General features: G+C 40.1%; 1 pseudogene; it reads left to right on the top strand.

The window, feature by feature from the left end:
- LOC102184851 overlaps positions 1-9458 on the top strand; it is a 138727-nt pseudogene extending 129269 nt beyond the window's left edge.

Genomic DNA, 15945 nt, shown 5'->3' with positions numbered 1-15945 from the left:
AGAAAATAAATACTTTGCCTAGGCTACAGGGAGCTGATGAAAAAGATTGTATTTTGTAGTGGCCCAATCCCAGGTGGCTCAGTGAGTAAAGACTCCTCCTGCAGTGCAGGAGACTTGGGCAATGTGTGGATGTGTGTTTGATCCCTGGGTCAGGAAGATCCCCTGGAGGAGGAAATGGCAAACTACTCCAGTATTCTTGCCTGGAGAATCCCATGGACAGAGGAGCCTGGCAGGCTACAGTCCATGGGGTCTCAAAGAGCCAGACATGACTGAAGCAACTGAGCATGCAACCCAGTCTACGTAAAGCAGTAAATTTAAAAACGCCTTTTCATGAATGTCCTTAGAATACATGATTTCAGATTCCAAGAAGGACCGTAAGATAAAGTGATAGTTGGGTATATATTTTGAAGAGAGGAGATCAGCAATAATATTATGACAGTCACTTAAATGAAGCATTTGATTCAGGGCAGCAAGAACCAGTGTACAGCACACGATCACAGAAATACATTTTTGTGGGTTTTTTCCCCACAGGTTGTCATTTTACCAATAAGGAAAGTATCTTTTTTTTTCATTTTTATTGAAACATAATTGATATAAAATACTGTGCAAGTTTTAGATGTACAATGTGTTGACTTGATACACATATATTGTGAAATAATCACCACTACAGTGTGAGCCAACACCTCCATCACCTTACACAATTATCATTTCTTTTTTTGTGGTGAGAACATTTAAGATCTACTCTCAGCAACTTTCAAGTATATTGTTAGCTATAGTTACCATGCTGCACATTAGATCCTCCAAACTTTTTCATTTTATAACTAAAAGTTTGATCAACACCTTCCCATTTACCTCACCCCCCCCCCACCCCCCAGCCCCTGGTAACCACCTTTCTACCCTTTGTTTCTATGAATTTGGCTTTTTTAGATTTCACATGTAAGTGATACCAGACGGTATCTATGTTTCTCTGTTAATTTCACTTAGCATGCCCCCAAGTTGCATCCATCTTGTCACAAACAGCAGACTTTACTTTTTTCTCATAACTGAATAATATTCAATTGTATATATGTACTCTATCTCCTTCTTTTATTGAAGTATAGCTGATATACTCTCAGTATAGCTGAGAATTGGACCATGAAGAAACCTGAGCGCTGAAGAATTGATGCTTTTGATCTGTGGTACTGGAGAAGACTCTTAAGAGATGCTTGAACAGCAAGGAGATCAAACCAATCAATCCTAAAGGAAATTGACCCTAAATATTCATTGGAAGGACTGATGCTGAAGCCAAAGTTCCAATACTTTGGCCACCTGATGTGAAGAGCCAACTCACTGCAAAGACCCTGATGCTAGGAAAGACTGAGGCCAGGAGAAGGGGGCACCAGTGAATGAGAAGGTTGGATGGCATCACCGAAACGATGGACATGAGTTTGAGCAAACTCTGGGAAACAGGACAGAGAAGCCTGAAGTGCTGCAGTCTATGGGGTCGCGAAGAGTCAGATATGACTTAGCGACTGAACGACAGCAATAGTTGATTTACAATATTGTATTAGTTTCAGGTGTACAGCCTAATCGTTCAGTATTTTTACTGATTATACTAGAATACAGATTACAGCCAACATAATGGCTATAATTCCTTGCATATCACATTTTCCTTTTCTACTCATCTGTTGTTGGGCACTTAGGTTGTCTCTGTATCCTGGCTACTCATCTGTTGTTGGGCACTTAGGTTGTCTCTGTATCCTGGCTACTCATCTGTTGTTGGGCACTTAGGTTGTCTCTGTATCCTGGCTCTTGTGAATGATGCTACAGTGAACATGGGAGTACAGGCATTACTTCAAGATTCTGATTTTATTTCCATTGGATATATACCCGGAAGCAGGATTTTTAGATCATATGGTAGTTTTAATTTTTTGAGGAACCTCTATCACTATTTTCCATAGGCTCTGCCCCAATTTACATTCCTACCAACACTGTGCAAGGATTCTGTTTTATCCACATCCTTGCCAAAGCTTACCTCTTATCTTTTTGATAATAGCTATCCTAATATGTGTGAAGTGATACCTCATAGTGGCTTTGATTTGCATATCCCGCTAGTAAAGTAATGCTCAAAATTGTCCAAGCCAGGCTTCAGCAATACATGAACTGTGAACTTCCAGATGTTCAAGCTGGTTTTAGAAAAGGCAGAAGAACCAGAGATCAAATTGCTAATATCTGCTGGATCATCGAAAAAGCAAGAGAGTTCCAGAAAAACATCTATTTCTGCTTTATTGACTAGGCCAAAGCCTTTGACTGTGTGGATCACAATAAACTGGAAAATTCTGAAAGAGATGGGAATACCAGACCACCTGACCTGCCTCTTGAGAAACCTATATGCAGGTCAGGAAGCAACAGTTAGAACTGGACATAGAACAACAGACTGGTTCCAAATAGGAAAAGGAGTACGTCAAGGCTGTATATTGTCACTCTGCTTATTTAACTTCTATGCAGAGTACATCATGAGAAACGTTGGGCTGGAAGAAGCACAAGCTGTAATCAAGATTGCTGGGAGAAATATCAATAACCTCAGATATGCAGATGACACCACCCTTATGGCAGAAAGTGAAGAAGAACAAAAGAGCCTCTTGATGAAAGTGAAAGAGGAGAGTGAAAAATTTGGCTTAAAGCTCAACATTCAGAAAACGAAGATCATGGCATCTGGTCCCATCACTTCATGGGAAATAGATGGGGAAACAGTGGAAACAGTGTCAGACTTTATTTTTGGGGGCTCCAAAATCACTGCAGATGGTGACTGCAGCCATGAAATTAAAAGACGCTTACTCCTTGGAAGGAAAGTTATGACCAACCTAGATTGCACATTAAAAAGCAGAGACATTACTTTGTCAACAAAGGTCCGTCTAGTCAAGGCTATGGTTTTTCGAGTGGTCATGTATGGATGTGAGAGTTGGACTGTGAAGAAAGCTGAGCACTGAAGAATTGATGCTTTTGAACTGTGGTGTTGGAGAAGACTCTTGAGAGTCCCTTGGACTGCAAGGAGATCCAACCAGTTCATTCTAAAGGAGATCAGTCCTGGATGTTCTTTGGAAGGAATGAAGCTAAAGCTGAAACTCCAATACTTTGGCCACCTCATGTGAAGAGTTGACTCATTGGAAAAGACTCTGATGCTGGGAGGGATTGGGGGCAGGAGAAGAAGGGGACAACAGAGGATGAGATGGCTGGATGGCATCACCGACTCGATGGACGTGAGTCTGAGTGAACTCCAGGAGTTGGTGATGGACAGGGAGGCCTGGCGTGCTGCAGTTCATGGGGTTGCAAAGAGTCGGACACAACTGAGCGACTGAACTGAACTGAACTGAATAGAATGATTAGTTATGTTGAGCATCTTTTCATGTACCAAGTCTTCTGTGAAAAGGATTTGTCTATTCAGAAGGTCCTTTGCTTAATTTTTAATTGAATTGTTTGGTTTATTTGCTACTGAGTTGTATGAGTTCTTTGTATATTTTGGGAATTAACTTCTTAGCAGATACATGATTGGCCAATATTTTCTGCCACCTGTCACAGGTTGGCTTTTAATTTTGTTGATTGTTTCTTTTGCTGCTCAGAAGTTTTTTAATTTAATATAGTCCCACTTATTAATTTTTGCTCTTGTTGTTTGTGCTTCTGATGTCAAATCCAAAGAAATATTTTCAAGACCAATTTCAAAGTTTTGTCCACCTATGGTGTCTTCTAAGAATTATAAGGCTTCATGTCTCATGTTTAAGTCTTTAATCCATTTTGAGTTCATTCTTGTGAGTGGTTAAGATAAGGGTCCAATTTTCTTCTCTATGTGTCAACCCAGTTTCTCAACATCATTTATTGAAGAGTCTATCCTTTCTTCATTGAGTATTCTTGGCTCACTTATCAAATGCTTGTTGACTGTACATGCAAGGGTTTATTTCTCAGGTCTTTACTCTGCTCCATTGGTGTCTGTGTCTATTTTTTTATGCCACTATAATACTGTTCTGATTACTACAGATTTGTGCTATAGTTTGAAATCAGGAAATGATGGCTTCTGCTTTGTTTTCTCAGGTTGTTTTTAGATCATTTGTGATTCCATTCAAATTTTAGGATTTTTTTCTATTTCTGTGAAAAGTTGCTGTTTAACGGAAATCGCATCGAATCTATAGATGAGTTGAGTGGTATGGACATTTAAACAATATCAACAAAGAATATCTTTCCATTTGTTTGTGTCTTCAATTTCTCTCATCAAAGTCTTATAGTTTTCAGTGCACAGATCTGTTACCTCCTTGGTTAAATTTATTTCTAAGTATTTTATTGTTATGATGCTATTGTGAATAGAATTGTTTTCTTAATCTATTTTTGAAAATTTTCATTGTTAGTGTATAGAAACACAACTGATTTCTGTAAGTTAATTTTATGTCTTGCAACTTTACTGAATTCACTGATTCATTTAAACAATTTTTTGATGGAGTTTTTAGGATAATCTATATAGAAGATCATATCATCTGCAGAAAAGACAGTTTTAGTTCTAATCTTCCAGTTTGGATGGTTTTTATATCATTTTCTTACCTGACTGCTCTGGCTAGGATTTTTAGTACTATGTTGAATAGGAGCGGTGAGAGGCATTGTGCTCTTTTTCCTGATCTTAGAGAAAAGAGATGTGTTAGCTGTGAGTGTGTCATATACAGCCTTTATTATGTTGGAATATGTTCTTTCTATGTCCAGTTTCCATTGAGATGATCATCTGATCTTTCTCTTCTGTTCTTTTAATGTTGTGTATCACATTTATTGATGTGTGTGTGCTGAACTACTCCCAGGGAGACATCCAGGTTGATCGTGGTGTCTGATCCCTTTAACCTGCTATTGAATTTGGTTTGCTAGTATTTTGTTGAGAATTTATGTACCAATATTCAAATGAGTGACTGAACTGAACTGATTCGTCAAGGATATTGGTCTGTAGTTTTCTTGTAGTATCCTTATCTGGCTTGGTTATCCAGATAACTAACCTCATAAAACAAGTTTTTGAGAGTGCTCCTTCCTCTTAATTTTCTGGAAGAGTTTGAGAAGCTGTTGTTCAGGTACTCAGTTGTGTCTGACTCTTTGCGACCCCATGGACTTCAGTGCACCAGGCTTCTCTGTCCTTCACTATCTCTCAGAGCTTGTTCAAATTCATGTCCACTGAGTCAGTGATGCCATCCAACCATCTTATTCTCTGTTTCCCCTTCTCCTGCTGCCTTCAGTCTTTCCTAGCATCAGGGTCTGGGAAGTTGGAGAAGAACTGGCATCAATTCTTCTTCAAATGTTGGGTGTAATTCACCCATTAGACTTTTCTTTGTGTGGAGGTTTTTCAATCTCCTCACTTGTTACTGGTCAGTACAGATTTTCTGTTTCCTCATGATTCAGTCTTGGTAGGTCATCTATTTCTAGGAATATATCTTTTTCTTCTAAGTTATCCAATTTGTTGGCATAAAACAGTGATTGTCTCTTGTGATCCTTCGTATTTGCATAGGAAGAGTTGTAATGTCTCCTCTTTCACTTCTGGTCTTATTTATTTGAGTCTTTTCTATTTAGTTTATCTAAAGGTTTTAAAAATTTTTATTTATCTTTTCAAAAAATCGGTCAAGTTGTGGGGAGAAAAGTTGTAGGTGGAAGACTTCATCTTGGATAATGTCTCTATGCTCTGATGCGAGCTGGCTTACATTGTCTTTGCTTCTTCCACTTGTATTTTTATCTCCATTTCATGCCTGAGAACTTCCAAGTGGAACAACAAAAAAGGAAAATGTGGTTCAAAATATCCTTGTATTTTCTAAAACTAAATGCTGTTTCAGTATTAAATTTTTTTTCCAGCTATGCACTATGCCCAATATCTGAACACAAAACTCTTACTTCCTGGGTATTGTTTCTAGTCTTAATAATTGTCTCTAGTATACATGGCATCATGTCTTGAAATACCTAAAAAAGAGGTCACTTGTTAGCAAGTTTTCATAGCTGTACAAGGAATCATTGTAAACAGACTTGATGCTATACTTCTTCTGGTACATGTATAGGTGAGACTGTATATTACTCCAAAGAGAGAGAAGCTATTTGATATTTTGTATGTATAAAGTATTTAGGACAGTATCTGCATCATGGTAAGTCCTTTGCAAATCTTAGCTGCTGCTACTCTTTCTACTACTGCTAGTATTATTGAAAAGCCTAAGGATTGTGTCGTGACAGGGGATCAGTTGGGCTGGTTTCATTAGGAATACCAACCTTTGGCAGGGACCTAACACATGTGTAGTAGATTAGATACTTGCTTCTCACTTATGAGGGACCGTTTGATCCTTTGGGAGACCATCTTTTTAAATCCACTTTTTTTTTTTTTTGCCATTGGCTGCCCTTTGAGGACAGTGTGTCAGAGTGTCAAAGTGAAATCCTGGGATGTAGCATGCATGTGGGTTTTTGCTCTGAAGCAATGCTTCTCAAACTATGTGTGGTGAAGAATCTATTTCTTTTTTAATTTCCAGTCTGTTACAGCCTAATATTTTATAAAATGCAGTAAAAATAACTTAAAATGGAATAAAAATCAATGTACACAAAATTCAAGTCCCTTTTTTTAATTAGACTCAACAGAAATAAACTTAAGCTGCCCCGTGGTTGCCAACAGTTCTAAGTGCTGTGCTGCGCTCAGTCGCTTCAGCCGTGTCTGACTCTTTGTGACACATGGCCTGTAGCCTTCCAGCCTCCTCTGTCCATGGGATTCTCCAGGAAAAACTACTGGTGTGGGCTGCTATACCCTCCTCCAGGAGATCTTCCCAACCCAGGATCAAGCCCACGCCTCCTGCGTCTCCTGCACTGCAGGCGGATTCTTTACTGTGAGCCACCAAGGAAGCCCAGCAGTTCTAAATGCTTCCTCTCAATTCTGTTCTCGTCTCATCTCCGAACAGTAATTAACAAGCCCCTGACAGTAGGCCTCACTTTGAGCAGCAACCTCACAAAAAACAATGAGGAGCCCCACGTCTGTCATTTCCCTCCTGCTTTGCTTCTGTAATGCTCAAAGGGTGCTCATCTAAACAGACTTTAGGCCGGGTCGGCAGGCTTCAGGCCCCACCTTTATTGGCGTGAAGCTGGTGTCCAGGGGGTAACTAAGACACCAGAAGAAAAAGCCACTTCTGCCGGGCATGGGCCATTATCTCAGTTGGGAATTTCCACACAGCTAAGCAGTGGGCTGTTTAGTGTGAAGGCACAGGTGTGGAAACAGTCTGTGATAGACAGCTTTATGGCAAATAAACACAGTGTATGATATACTGTAATCAACTATATAAACAACTTTAAAATTGTCTTTACTTCATATTTCCAGCATTTGGTTTTGTTAATCGTATGTCTTCTTGACAGCAATTAAATAACCTTGAGAGGAAATGTACACCTGCTGTCTCCCCTGGGGAAACGACATCTCTTTTGTGAATGACATAAGTTCTCCATAAAACATAAGCAAAGATAGGAGAATTGAATTTGGAGATATGTCTCTCCTCTCTTGTTTTATCTCTAGTTGAATTGGAGGGCAGTTTAATACAGCTAAGCTTTTCCCAGGTCCCTATGCTAGCATTCTTTCAAACCCCAATATTTCCCAGACGGCCAAACTGGAGACCCTAGCTAATGACGTTCTGACAGATATCAGTTAGTGGGGAAGATGTCACGACTGCCTCGCTTGGCCTGTACTTTCACCCTCCCTGACTTCTGGGCCCAGGGGCTCTCAATACTTCTGATTTCTGCAGCCCACCTCATCTACTTTCCATGAACACTATACTGGTCCTGTTTTCCTTAAAACAGAACATAACAACATTGCCTTTGCTTGAGACAGGTTCCAAACAAGCTCCATTCATTAGGATCGGTGAAGTAAAAGTCAATTTTAATAGACAGGTGTCCCCACTCTCAAGATGGGGTGGCGGGAGAGTGGCTGCTGCTGGGAGGGCCAGGCGGGTGCTCAGGGCTCAGTGCAGGCTGCTTGCAGCTACACCTTTGGTGAACTGAGTTTCAGCTCCAGGCTGGTTAGACAGGCAACATTTGGGGTGAGCGGCCTGGGGCATCGCGTGCTTCTGGAGATACTGGAAGGGTAAGCAGCTGCCCTAGTACCAGTGCTTCATGCGCAATAACGACCCCCTGGCTTCAGCTATGCGGATTCATGGTGACGGGTCACCACGCCTTCTTCCACCAGAAGTGGGCTCGCCTCTTCCAGGCTCCATATATAGTCTTTTTTTTTTTTTTTAATAGTTTTCATTTATTTATTTTTGGCTCTCTAGATCTTGTTGCTGCAATGGCTTTCTATAGTTGGGGCGAGAGGGGCTACTGTCTAGCTGTGGTACAGGGGCTTCTCATGCGGCGGCTTCTCTTGTTTTGGAGCCCGGGCTCTAGGGCACGCAGGCTGCAGCAGATGAGGCACGTGGTCTCAGTAGTTGAGGCTCCCGGGCTGTAAAGCACAGGCTCAGCAGTTGCAGCACATGGGTTTGGCTGTTCTGTGGCACGTGTGAGCGTCTTGGATCAGGGATCAAACCCATGTCTCCTGCACTGGCTGGCGGGTTCTTTACCTCTGAGCCACCAGGGAAGCCCCATCTACAGTTCTGACCACAAAACAGCACCAAGGCTTCAAAAACTGGCCGAGTCCTTTGTCTTGGAGCTGGAACTTGGAGAACCTGAGCCTCCGTTGTGTTTTGTGCATTGAGGAGGTGGGAGCAGCTGTCCTGAAGAGGAGCATGCAGCTATGGACTGCATCACACTCTTAGAATGGTTCCATCCCCTCTCCCTACTTTTAAGAAAAATGGCTTCAAAATGACAGCATTTTTCAGTGTGAGAACAAGGCCAGAGCTGTATGACCTGGTTAACAGGGAGAAACCTGACCTGATTCGGTCTGTTGGAGAGTAAGAACGTCCTGATACTTACAGGAATTCTACAGATTTTCTTTCTTGGGTCTAGTGATAGCCCTGTCAAGGGTGAAGTGGTAACTGATGATGGGGTCAGAAGTATCATGGAGGATACTGCGAGGATCAAGGTCGATTCAGACCAGGGTGGTTGCTATATCACAAGTAGGACATGTACACCACCATGGACAAGGCACCCAGGACTGTCACTGGGACATGGGACATCACAGGTGAATCCGAAATCATTTCTGAACTGGTTCAGACATGAGTTTGGGAGGTAACTATCTTCTCAACATTGGACCAGCTAAAGATGTACTAATAGTTATCTCTTCCAAGGCAGGCATCTTGCTGCTGGGAAGTGGCTGAACATAATGGGGAGGCTATCTATGTGTCTAAATCATGGAGGGTGCAATGGGAAAAGAACAAGGTAATTGTATGGTATACCTGAAAAAGATCAGCTATTTATATCATTTTACTGCACTGGTGAAAAAAGAGAGTCTTAAATCTTCACTCCCCCATAACTCGTCAACTACAAAGGTAAGGCTGCTGGGATCCAGGAAGCTCTGAAGTGTGGTCCACAAATCTGGGAAAAGGTCCCCTCTTTCTCTGAGCTCACCCTCTGCTCTCCCAGTTGAATTGACTTGGACTATAAAGCTGACATGAGTTGGAGTGATCATTGGGGTTCAAGAGGAAAGGGTCACTGTCTGCTGCTTACTGCTTTGATTTTCCTTGTATAGTATCATCATTATAATAAACTAACTACTCCATCCCAAGATGACTTTTCCAAGACATTTTAGTCAAAGGTACTGAGTGCATTATATCAATGACTCAGTGGGCCAAGGATCTGAGCTCCATTGCAAGAACACTTCAGTCTGGACAGCAAAAGAAAGGGCTGAATAATTAAGCTCGGGGTTTCATTCATTCCTACCTTTGGAAATTATCTATAATGGAAGCCTCCCTCCATTCTCTGTGTTTGATAAACTTAACTTGCTTACTAAATGACTTTAGTTAAAGAGTAAGCCAAGTCCTCCTGTTGCCTATGGGAGGAGGTGGAAAGTGTTTGGCAAGTTCAACCATATGTTATTTATTTAGCATCAATTATCACCAGTTCCTCCCCAAGCAGCACACCCCCCCAGCACATCCCCACCTCCAAGTTCAGGAGAACCTGGAGGGGAAGGAAAAAGCTTGCTAAGTTGCTTATGTTCACTCTTCAGAAGTTTGTAAAGCAAACTAAGAGCTCTGAAATTCAGTCTGTTTGCAGTGGTACTATAAGAAAATGGATTTATTCTACCCTGCCTTTTCAGAAATGGTCAAATAAATACATTTGCAAGTTAACAACAGGTTATAGGTCTCCCCACCATGTCTTTGTTTTTGTTCCTTGCAATTTTGTTCATTTGGCTGTTTGTTATTGTTGAAGAGACTGGGGTTTCCAGTCTTAGGGTTTCCAACAATTTGAATTTTGTTGATCATGTCCCTGTGATGTTGTTGAATATGTTCCTTTGCCATTGTAAGCTGTAAATTGGTAGTTAGATCTAGAGGCTTGATAAGATTCAGGTTCAATTATTTTGTCAAGAACATTTTACACATAGTGTTTTGCACTTCTCTTAGGAGGTATATAATGCTTTTGAACTGTGGTGTTGGAAGACTCGTGAGAGTCCCTTGGACTGCAAGGGACTAAAGGAGATCAGCTCTGGGGGTTCTTTGGAAGGAATGATGCTAAAGCTGAAACTCTAGTACTTTGGCCACCTCATGTGAAGAGTTGACTCATTGGAAAAGACTCTGATGCTGGGAGGGATTGGGGGCAGGAGGAGAAGGGGACAACAGAGGATGAGATGGCTGGATGGCATCACCAACTCGATGGACGTGAGTCTGAGTGAACTCTGGGAGTTGGTGATGGACAGGGAGGCCTGGCGTGCTGCGATTCATGGGGTCGCAAAGAGTCGGACACGACTGAGCGACTGAACTGAACTGAACTGAAAGCCTGATTGTCTCTTTTTGGTGATGTGAACAGCCAGTGGTGTTCATGGCCCAGATCCATTAATTCATTAGGAGGCTGCAAATGGTAATATCCTAATTCTGTCACTCCTTATTTGTTTATTAGTTGAAAAAAATTGTGCAAAGAGAAAGTTCCCCTTGATTCTTCCATTACTTGGAGATCTTTTTTTTTTTTTTTTAACACATTGGATTGTTTCCCTTAGCATCTTCTAAAAGTGATTAATGGGTTTAGTTTTTTTCGTATCCTACTGATTTAAATATACTTGATATGTTTCAATTCATTGCATTTATCATCCTACTCATGCTCAGATGATTCCATCTCTAGTCAGCTGAATCTTTTTTAAGCTGGTACCCAAATTCTTTGGACAGAATCCTAGTAGTTTTCCATCATTTCCTTGCTACTGATATGACAAGATATTCCCAACTCATTTAATAAGCTTCCTGCCTCACCCAGAATCAGCTCTCTTTCCAAGAGGTTTGTTTTTTTTTTTTTTTGGTGGGAAATAGAATTTACAGACACAATCAGGGTTCTGGAAGTGCTCATTGCTGTTGGGCTAGTCCTTGTTTACAGGCTTTTCTAGTGGACAGAACTAGAAAATGAGTACTTTTAAAACACAAAACATATAATAAGTTAGTATTGCTACCTCATTCATTTTCAGAACTACAGGATTTTTACTCACTCTCATTGATCTAACATTTGTGCCTGCTCTCACCAAAGCTACAAATCCCAGTTCTCAGTGACACACACACATTTTTGTTACTAATACATACACAAAAGTTTCAGAACAACAATATTAATACTACTACAGTATGATTACTGAATCAGAGACACAAACAAAAACCAGTTAGACATAATGGAAGAAAAGACTAAATGTCTGGTAGTTATAAACAAAATAAAATACTGTTTAACAAGAAGTATTCAGAACTTATATTAAGAAAGTTATAAGCAGTCATGAAGCCATAAAATTAAACTTAGTTGGAAAGATGAACTGTGTGTTCATAGAAAAATTCAACATTGTAATAGGATCTTAGTTTTTCTTATATTTATTTAAACAATTTCATAAAATTCCAATAAAAATGCTATTAAGTTTTTTCCTAGAGCCAAATATGTTGATTTTATAGTATGTTTGGAAGAATAGCCAGGAAACTCCTCAAAATTTTTTAAAAATGCATAATTAAAATTTATCATAAACATATAATTAAATCAGTTTGGTATTAATGCATGGATAAATAGACAGATGAGCATAACATTCAGAAATAGACCTACCTGCATATAAAAATTTAGTGTAAAGTAAAAGGGCATCCCTAATTAGTAAGGACAGGATATACTTTTTAATAAGTGGTATTAAGATAACTGGATAGTCATATGCAAAGAGATATTTTTGTGTATACCAGGACAACTTTTGAATGACTGGGAAATTTACAGGTAAAAAATAATACGTAAAAATAAACTGGGTGAATTTCTCTAAAATCTGGCATAGGAATAACTGTATTACAACTGAAAGTCAAAAAGTAATAAGTACAAAATTTGACACGTGCAATTACATGAAAACAGGTGCTTTACATCTAATCCACAGGAGTTACATCAGGCCCATTTTATAGATGAGAAATCTGAGACTCAGAGAAATTAATATCTTGGCAAAGTTTGCAGTTAGTAAGTGACAGAGATAGGATTTGAACACAAGGAAACTGTAACTTATGGCACACTGTCACCGAGACTTCTGTTCACCCTAAGCACATTGAGAAAATCAGAGTATAGATATTTTCTGAATCCTAATTACAACTGGAGAATAAAATCTTCTTAATATTGGTAGGCTAGCTCCGTTGTTTGATATAGACTTCTTGTTGAGTTGAGAAGAGCTTTAAAAGGCATAGGAGCCTGGGGAGAAGAGAGACTTCAGTGTATTTTGAAGACAAACTGTAAATATGATATGATACTTCACATGGAAATCTATGCCTCTCAGCTCTTATTCTGTCAAAAAATTCTTGCATTGCTGCAGAACCTCATTTCATGCTTCCTTTTATCTCTACACTGTGAAACATCGTATCAACCCCAAGAATCCTGTCTTAAATATAAGCAAGTTGAAGGAATATTCAGATCTTTTAATTTACTATCAGCCAAGACAATGTTTTGGCTAAGTGATTTTAATGGGAATAACTCAAACTGGTTGTTGGATTTATAAAGAAGGTGCCAACTAATTGAAGGTTTCACTTCCCAGTTGATATTTTGTGTTTGTGCAAACTAAGTAATTAGTACCAGCCTTTGTTTCTGCTCTTCCTGTCATTTAACTTGTTCACATTTTAATTTTTCATTTCCTTCCAATGCATCTCATACTTAGCCAACAAATACTGAATTTCTATATTCTGTTTCTTCAGGAAACTTTATAGCCAATTGTGCTTTCTCTCCATTAAGAACATAGTTAAAGGGGCTGGTGAGAACAATGCAATTCATTCTTTCATTCCATAAAGGTTTGTTAAGTACTAACTAACATGTCAGGCATTGTTCTAGGTGTTCGAGATATAAGGAGGATAAGGCAGCAAGTTTCCATTCTCAAGGATCTTACCTTCTATAGAAAGAGACAGAGGAAAAGCAATGAACAAACACAAAGCCAAATAAAAATCAGAGTGATTTGTTTTGTGAATAAAACATTAAACAATGATGTGAGAGGGACTGGGGTAGGAATCTTCCTTAGCTTGGATGGCCAGAGAAGTCCCTAAGATTTGAGTCACATGAAAACCCAGGCAGAAAGAAGTTTAGACAGAAGGAAAGATGTCTAGACAGATGTCTAGTTCAGTTCAGTCACTCAGTTGTGTCTGACTCTTTGTGACCCCATGTACTGCAACATGCCAGGCCTTCCTGTCCATCACCAACTCCTGGAGCTTACTCAAACTCATCCATAGAATCGGTGGTTCTATCCAACCATCTCAACCTCTTTCGTTCCCTTCTCCTCCTGACTTCAATCTTCCCCAGAATCAAGGTTTTTTCCAAAGAGGCAGTTCTTCGCATCAGGTAGGCAAAAGTATAGGGCTTCTCTTGTGGCTCAGCTGGTAAAGAATCTGCAATGTGGAAGACCTGGGTTTGATCCCTGGGTAGGGAAGATCCCCTGGATAAGGGAAAGGCTACCCACTCCAGTATTCTGGCATAGAGAAGTCCAGGGACTGTATAGTCCATGGGGTCACAAAGAGTTGGACATGATTGAGCGGCTATCACATACATACATACATAGGAATGAACTATACTGAACTGTAACTGACCTCCAAGTAATTAAGGATTTGCTTATTTGTTAGTTTATTCATTTATACACTCTACCCTCTCCCCCCCAAAAAAGGATTAAAAATTGGTCTTTGAATGTTGCTGTTTCTTAGAGTCCTCCAGGCATACTTTTTATTTGAGAAAAATAAAAGCAAGTCCTTTAGCAGGTAAAATCCAACAGATAGATGTAGGACAGGCATAAAGACTATGGATGCAGGATGTTCCCTTCTTTTTAGAGGCTCACACACCTTGAAATGTCATTTAAGAAATTATTTTTAGAGAAGATTGTTGCACTGAATTTAATTTCAAGTCAACAGACCCATTATATTCTCTAATTAATCATGGCACATGCTATTTACCAAACTCCTGTAAAAACAAATTTCTTTTGTACACATTACAAAGAAATGTTACATAAAATTAAGCACCAAGTAATGACTTTAATTTGCGGTTAGTTAATAATACACAGATGATCACGCGGCTGTAAAGGAAGCCACTTGGGACATTAACAGATATGCTGGTACAGGGGAATTAGACACAGGCAGACTGTGAGCTCTGGGAATAAAGAGGACCCAAGAGTTAGTGGACATTAGATGTTCTGGCTCCAGTAACAGGCAGAAACCTGCTAAAGGTCTTTGTCCAGAAAAGCCTGTCTGAATGAATTTTACGTTTTTCCATTGGTTTCTAAATTATTTTTTTACTTCTTGCTAAGCAAACAGATTTTACAAAACTTAATGGAATTTTCATTTTACCTGAAATTTGCTGAATGGCCTTGACTCAAAAGCTTTTCCTTTCAGCTTTGCAAGAAGCTCTAAGTGTCCCAAGTTCTATGAGCCATGTTTCCTGGCTAATATTTTGCCACTTATGCCAACAAAGGTCCATCTAGTCAAGGCTATGGTTTTTCCTGTGGTCATGTATGGATGTGAGAGTTGGACTGTGAAGAAGGCTGAGTGCCAAAGAATTGATGCTTTTGAACTGTGGTGTTGGAGAAGACTCTTGAGAGTCCCTTGGACTGCAAGGAGATCTAACCAGTCCATTCAAAAGGAGATTAGCCCTGGGATTTCTTTGGAAGGAATGATGCTAAAGCTGAAACTCTAGTACTTTGGCCACCTCATGTGAAGAGTTGACTCATTGGAAAAGACTCTGATGCTGGGAGGGATTGGGGGCAGGAGGAAGAGGGGACAACAGAGGGTGAGATGGCTGGATGGCATCACCGACTCAATGGACGTGAGTTTGAGTGAACTCTGGGAGTTGGTGATGGACAGGGAGGCCTGGCGTGCTGTAATTCATGGGGTCACAAAGAGTTGGACACAACTGAGTGACTGAACTGAACTGAACTGAACTGAATGATCCCAAGCTAAGATACTCAAACTACATTTTTGGAAGTGAAAACAAAATACAGTAAATCCCTAATACTTGAAAGAAACCAGTGCTTCATTGGATCATGGAAAAAGCAAGAGAGTTCCAGAAAAACATCTATTTCTGCTTTATTGACTAGGCCAAAGCCTTTGACTGTGTGGATCACAATAAACTGGAAAATTCTGAGAGAGATGGGAATACCAGACCACCTGACCTGCCTCTTGAGAAACCTGTATGCAGGTCAGGAAGCAACAGTTAGAACTGGACATGGAACAACAGACTGGTTCCAAATAGGAAAAGGAGTATGTCAAGGCTGTATATTGTCACCCTGCTTATTTAACTTATATGCAGAGTACATCATGAGAAACGCTGGACTGGAAGAAACACAAGCTGGGATCAAGATTGCCAGGGGAAATCTCAATAACCTCAGATATGCAGATGACACCACCG

Source organism: Capra hircus, chromosome 2 (assembly GCF_001704415.2).
Source record: "Capra hircus breed San Clemente chromosome 2, ASM170441v1, whole genome shotgun sequence".
NCBI classification, from domain to species: Eukaryota; Metazoa; Chordata; class Mammalia; order Artiodactyla; family Bovidae; genus Capra; species Capra hircus.
Note: the sequence above shows the minus strand (reverse complement) of the source record. Positions and strands in the feature narration are given on the sequence as shown.